Source organism: Lepeophtheirus salmonis, chromosome 7, assembly GCF_016086655.4.
Source record: "Lepeophtheirus salmonis chromosome 7, UVic_Lsal_1.4, whole genome shotgun sequence".
In the NCBI taxonomy this organism is placed as follows: domain Eukaryota; kingdom Metazoa; phylum Arthropoda; class Copepoda; order Siphonostomatoida; family Caligidae; genus Lepeophtheirus; species Lepeophtheirus salmonis.
This window is the reverse complement of record NC_052137.2, coordinates 13,703,049-13,710,735: the sequence shown is the minus strand read 5'-3', so window position 1 is coordinate 13,710,735 and position 7,687 is coordinate 13,703,049.

Genomic DNA, 7,687 nt, shown 5'->3' with positions numbered 1-7,687 from the left:
ATTATCTCCGGTTACCCCTACATTATACATCCACTTATAAGTTATAGGCTTCACAAATAGATGGCACTATTTTTTATAAAAAAATCAAATCCTTTTTATTTAGTAACAACCGTCAATAGACAGCTGTCAAGTTTTCATGTTAATCTATTCTTTAGTTTGTGAGTTATTGTGCTAAGTGGTACGCTACTTTTGTTATTTCCAAAATATTGGATCAAAAATAATTTGGTGTCTTAATTTTACACTCCTTCTCTATGGGAAAAATAACATTCAATATAAACTATGGGTTTTAAAGTGTTCTGGGGACTATGCTCCATAAAGTGAAGGAAAGAAAATAACGTAAAAACTATTTAAAATAATAATAAATAAAAAAAACAAATTTTGAACGAAAAACAAAACAGGTTTCCTTTCTTCAGCCCTGTACTTTTCAGGAAGGTTGTCCCCTTATCAGTCTAGCTGTTCTAACGGTTACGTTTCTGGAACCTTTAGAACCGGAACCAACAAAGTCGAACCAAGAACTCAATATATTCCTAATCGGTCTCGGTTCTTGTGCTTTTGTTAGTTTCGTATCAACAAGTTAATATTATGAGTTTTTTGTGAACAATTTCAACGTTTTCAAATGATTTTTGTACGTCAACAGGGTGATACAATAGTATCAGAGTTAAAAATAGCAAATGGCTTCTTATGGATGTGGAAATGTTATTTTTGGCACCAAACGCTGTAAATTAAACAGGGAAGGGGTGATGTAGATTATGGATCCAGGTCCTAAGCTTTTTGGGTCCCTATAATATGATAACTATGTATAATACTTTTTAAGCAAAGGTTTCCCAAACTTTATTATAACATGTTCCCCTTTACTAATACATTTTTAACAGAGGCCCCTTTATACGAAACATGTGTACTGTGTATGTGTAGACTGAAAGTAATCCTCGATTCTCCATCTTCCTGCCTCCACTCACGGCCCTCACTTTTGAAAACCATTGTATTAAGCAACCTTAGTTTTCAGGCCTATAGGAAATTTGGGGTATGTATAAGGTAGCTGCGGCCCAGTTTGTATCCAATATCCGAATTTTCTAGCAACATCCCTTGTTTTAAGTGCTTGTTACCAAATAGAGCCTGTTTAAAACTAAACCGAGACCGAAGATCGAAACCGTCGAAATGAAGGGACAGATATAATTCCTTAACCTGAGCTGGGAACAACCTTGCTTTCCAGCTCATATGTTATATTTGTTGTATTCATATTTCACGAAGATAAATTATCCAATAATTCATATATATTTTCTAAATTAATGGATTCCAAATTTTTTTTCCTTGGAATATCTTTGATCACATTTTTTTATAGAATACCTATAATTCGTGATTACCTTTTTTCGATAGAATATGTAAACATGTTTTTGAAGTTTACCTACATATAAACTTAAAAAAGTAATAAAGCAATATATAAGAAATGACAGAACTGCCAAAGTGAATCCCATTATAAATAAGTTATTAAATAATGAAGGAAAAATATTGGAAAAAGTTAAAGACGGAAATTGACAATATTTAAACTTTTCTAACTGACGCAAAAATGGGAGAAAAACAGTATATGCTCTATTTAATAGAGTTTGATACCCTGATCCCAACTATGGTCTTATTTTTTTTTTCTCACAGCCTCGTGGCCTTCAGAAAAAGGTCAAACATTTTTTGGTATTTCGGAAATTTTTAAAGTTCAAAGCTGTTTGAAGCCCTTGGTGTTGAAGATAGGGATAAATTATGTTAATATATTTTTAAAATGATTTTAAAAAAATTATAAAACCCTTTTTAAAATGTTTGCACCATATTTTTAACTCGAGTAAGCTTAGTTAAAAGTGGAAAATAGGTGATTTTGGAGGCCCATAGCTTCAAGACAAATAGATTCAAAAAGCTTAAAATTATTGAATTTGATAGCTGAAAGTATGAACTTTAATTTAAAAAAAAGGGTTTCTCCAAAAATACTCAATCAATGAGTCATTAAACAGAGTTAAAAAATGTTTAATGAATACACTATGACCATCCAGTGTTGGAAACGATTGTCACATCAAACAAGTGTTAAAACTAGAATAGGTAGTTGATAGAGTCTAAAGCTCTTTCTAAAACCCTTTTTCAAAAAATAAACTTTCAATTGAATTATTTATCTACTTATTATTATTTTTTTTTAATTTATGGTTTATTATGCTTTTTTAACGTTTTGTGTTACCTCGACCTCTCAAAATTATATGGCATCCTAAAAATGGTTTCACTAAAATCCCTTTGTTACTTTTTCCATAATCCTGCTTACAGACAAATCAACTAAAAAGCAAATCGCGGCAAAAACAAAGCCTCACTTCAACTTCATTGGTGGAAGTAACAAGTGTTGCGTGGGTCCTTATTATTACTTATTAATCTAATATTTTCACTTAGTTATATAATTTATTCTAGTATGATTAAAAAAAAGGAAAAAAGCTATCACTGACGTAACGAGGGATCAATTTTACCTTCTTTAAAGACCAACAAGTAGTACCTGACTGGACTGTGGTCATCAGTCTTAAATAAGGACCGATACAACACAAAAATGATAACGTTGTGTCCTTTCAAATGTATCCCTTTAATTTTAGCTATGTTATATGAAGCAAATTGTTTTTACTTATTTACATTACCAAGGACAGTTAGTCACTTACTTTGAAATTTAAAAAAGTTTGATTTCTTAACAAATATTTAAAAAAATCAATTTTGAAAGATTATCACAAAACAAAATATTTTTTAAAGACTTTGAACCAGCATGAACCTTGTTGTCGTTATAGAACCTAGTTATGTAATTAAAAACTAAGCTCTTACATATCAAATATATATCTATATACATTAATTAGTAAACATGCTGCATGAATATTAATAGAAGAGTATTGAATGAATAATTTTGAGAAAAAAAACCGAATAAATGCATTATTTCTTTAGAGCTATCTTTTGAAATGCATCTTCCCTTAAGCAATCAGCAAAAAGTTTATATATTTTTCTTATCCAATTTTGAATACGATAGATTGAACGAATTTATTTTATTTCATATATGACAAAAGTTATAGAGGACCTCTTTGGATGGTGCCTTTTGAGTATGTTTTAGAATAGCACATTTGCAAATATTTTTACTCTAGTAATAATACAAGGGAGGAAAATTCATTTTTATTTATTATTTTGAATAAACTTTCCACTTCATATACTGAAATATAGGACTCTAAATGTGAGATACTATATATTGCTTTAAAGTAACAAACGCATGTATTTGTTTAGCTATACAACAAATAATATGTCAACCTAATACTTTATAAGTAATGATTTTTTTTATTTAACCCTTAGAACAATGATTTATCATTTTAGCTACATGTTTTGGTTCAACATACATATATTTTATCTCACATCCTGCATCAAGATCAAATGCATAATCAATGAATTCTAAAACTCTATAAAACATAAATACAAATTATAAATAAATAAGAAAAAAAAAATGGCCTCAATTGCAACACTCGATACAACTGACGTCTTTGTACAAGAGATTCATACAGGGTACGGCAACGAAATTTCATATTTATAATTGCTGGCAATCAGACTGTAGAAGTAGTTGAGGTTTGGGTGAGGTTTCATTCTATCGGCTGGTCCATTGAAATCTGAAAACTTACTAATTCAATTATTAATTAAGGTTGAGTGATTGAAATTAATTCATATTTCGATATATTGAAGCATACACAATTAGGTACAAAACAAAACAAACCTAGCTTATGTACAAATCGAGAAAAGGACACTCAAACGGGATCAACAAATTTCCATTCACGCACACCAAGAAATTTGGCGTCTCCAGAACCACTGTCTATGCTATCAGCAAATCTTATACGTAGCAGAGAAAGATAAGCTCTATCAAAAATTCCAAGCTGGACCAAGAGGAGTTAAAGAAAACATCCCAAGTCAATCACCTCAAGTTCATGAAGACCCATCCAAGATATCTTGGTTTTTCACACCATATTGTTCAGAAAGCTATCAAAAAGTTGGTGGTAAGAGCCTTGTGATGTTGGAGAGGCCACTTTAGACACAAGCAACGAAAGAAACCCATCTCTCCGTTGCAAAACTCTTTCGACTGAGTTTCATACGAGTCTTTTTAGTTGTTTTGAACTCTTTTTTTATTCTTTTTTTTTTTTTACAGCCCTGATACCAAACCCCTTGACTACGACCTTTTGATTTTAATTGTCAACTCAGTATAAGCAAAATTCTAAAGTCAACTTGGAAATACAGTCCCCACTATCATGCATTGGAGTAGTAAGGAACGGGCGTTTTCAGTCGAAAATAAATATTCCCTTAAAAATGATTGAACTGAATATTTTTTTTAATTAAACTAATCCAAATTTAGCTACTGGGTTTTATTGATGTGGTCTAAGAAAATAAGTTAATTGATTCAATTTTTAACATTCAAAAAACAATTTTTACAATTCATTTTGATTTGAAATTTGTAAATTTTTTTTGGAAGCAAATTACTTTACAAAAAAATTAGGTTAGAGAGCTTCAATTGATGTCATAAGAGTTGGTGTTATGCAAGAATTTTAATTTGCTGCAACTTTTCTAAATCAAGTAATTAAAACTGAATTCATTTTGGAAAAACCAACATTTGTAAGATCTTTTCAATAATTAATTACCTAAACAACTAACTACTGACAACTTTAATGAAAATATGCTGTTAATTAAGTTTTACATCTTTTTGTAAAAAAAAGTGTATTTCTAAAAACTCTCAATGAATGTTGTTTAACAAGAAATGATAAAATCACTCTGTATTAAAATATCAAAGTTCGGTTTATTCAGTAATTGGACAATGGGGGAAGCCACCAATGTTATATGATTTTAAGTAAAGCTATAACTTAAAATGCGTATTAACAGGGTGCCCGCAGGGCGTAGGATTGTGGTGCTGTACCCCCCCTATTATGAATTTTTGTTTTTTTGTAGAAAATGTTATTTTCTTTCACAAAAAAATGATTTTTTTGAACTGTTGTGGATTTTTGAAATTTTTTTTCAATAAATGTCATATTTGAAATTTAATTTTTGAAATTTTTTGTTAATAGCCATGGATTTTTTGAATTTTTTTATTAAAAATTTAATATTTGAAATATATGTACACCCCTAATTACCATAATAAAACAAAAAAGGAACATTTTATGATTTAAAAACTTGTTTCAATGCCTTTTGGGAAAAGGATATTATATTGTTGCACCTTGTACAATAACTCAAATTTATCTTCAATAATTTATCATATTTGGGTAAATTATATCACTTAATAGAGAAAGAATTAATAGTTAATTCAAATGATAATGATGTAAGTTTTAGCAACAACAAAAAAATTGACTTACTTTTTATAAAAATATTTCAAACAACTACTTTTAAACCGCAAAATTAGTTTTTATTCTATGTCTCAAGGCAAAGTGGACAAAAATGTCTGATTCAAAAAAATAGATATCCTTTTTAGCTATACTTTTCTTGATTATAGACATAAGTATATGTATATGTCTATAATCAAGAAAGGGATCAATGTATAAATGTATGTGTGAAAGGCTTACGTGTATTAACTTCAATATATTTAAGCCTTTTACACGGACATCTAAGATCATTTTTTCTTCTTTTTATGTTAATAAAATAGTTTATGTTTCATTTGATTTTTTTTTTTCTTGGTATGGGATATGATTATTTTTGATTTAAAATACTTATAAAGTGAAAATTGAAAAAAATATACCCAATTGGAATTTGAACATTAATTTGCTATATATTTTTGAAAACATATTTCATACAGAAGGTAAATTAAGATTGTCGATTTTCTCAAAATTGATCAAACAATTCTTATAGATAAATTCAATTTAAAAGTGGGTTGAGAGGTCACAAATATGGCTTTTGAAGATTGAAACTTTTTAAACATATTTTTTTCATTAATGTACACGACAGAAAATCCATCCAAAAATAAGACACCTTAGTTCACACGTTTAGATAATTATGTAAAATTTTTACTGTATTTAATTTTTATAAATTATATTTACAAAAACACAAATTAAAATAATCAATTTCGATTCGCTTTTCCTTTGAAATTTGTTATCACTGATGTTCAATATCCATCTTAGAAATGGTGTTCCGGAATTTTAATAAGTTTGAAATTGACTGTGAAATAGTAATTATCAAGGTTGTTCCCTTTATACAAGTTTTTTGGGCCCCTACAGGAACATGGGGCACAACGCACTCTATGTAAAAGGTAGCTAAAGCCCTGTTTGTATCTAATATCATTTCTGGGGCCCAAATGTTCAAGCGAAGGCCCTTGTTTTAAGTCCCTGTAACCAAACTGAGCCTGTATAAAAAAGAACCAAAACTGAAGACTGCAACTGAAACGGATAAAGCTGAACCAAGAGCAAGACCGAAACCGTTGAAATTGAAAGAACCAAGACTGACACCGATAGAACTCCTGTACCTGAACGGGGCATAACTTTGATAATTATACTTAATATTATATTAATTAATGATATTCCAACATAAACCTCAAATTGTGATGATATCGTTATTCTATTCAATCATCAAAACTCGATTTTCATGGTCTTTTGATAAAGAAATGGACTGCATATGAATCCCAATGATTCTTCACAACGGACCATGGCAGTAGTTATTCTGCGATTCCTTCCCGATACTTTGAAACTAACGTACTAAGGTTTAAATAGGTCCTTAGTATATAAATAGGACATTTGTGGTCACATGAGGCCAACGACGGACTAAGCAATACAGGGATACTTTCTAAAATTGTCCCATTTTTTGAAGACTTGTATTGCATAAAATAACTGTCTGGGAGGTGTTGTTGTTCAATGTATTTTTCTCGAAAATACATGTAAACAAAATATTAAATTTTCATAATAACCCTGGATCATATAATTTTGCAAACAATGGAAAAATCCCAAAGGGAACAGATTATAACCTGATTAAAAGCTGGGCAAACTTCCAAGTAAATCCAGGATAATGCCAAGGTCAATTGTAAAATTGTTTACAGGTGCAAAAACGATTGGAGGATGGAATTGAGTCTTATAAGAGGTCAGGCAGTGGAACAGTCAAAAACTGTGAGAACTCCAAGGTTGGTGAAGGCTGTCCGTGAAAAAATTAGGCAAAACATACGAAGATCCGTACAAAATCTGGCCAAAGGGTCACAGTGTAAGCAGAAACATTCTGATTAAGATTGTTAAAGATGATATTGGGGTCAAATCTAAGAAAAAATCAGTATCGTCACTATTTCCCAAGAGTGCAATTACAAAAGAAATGATAGAAGCAATGTTTTACTTAACCGACATGCAGAACATAAGAATGCCATCATTGTTCGGGACGCTGTGGCTTCAAATGGTGCAATATCACTTATACTTCGGATTTCTGATGGGGTAAAAATTAATAAAAAAGTTTTTTTAGACTTTTTGAAGACAAAAGTGAAGCCATGGATTGAAATAGCATTTTAACGTGAAGAGGTTAGCTTCAATCAAGATTAAGCTCCAACTCATGGTGCCCACTTAGTTTAAAAGTGGTGTTCCAAAAATCCAGCATTTTTGGGACAAGTCTATATGGCGTCCCTATTCACCAAATTTAAATCCCCTGGACTTTTCCATTTAGGCAATGTTTGAAAGGGAGGTCAATGCTTATCCTTCAAGAAATA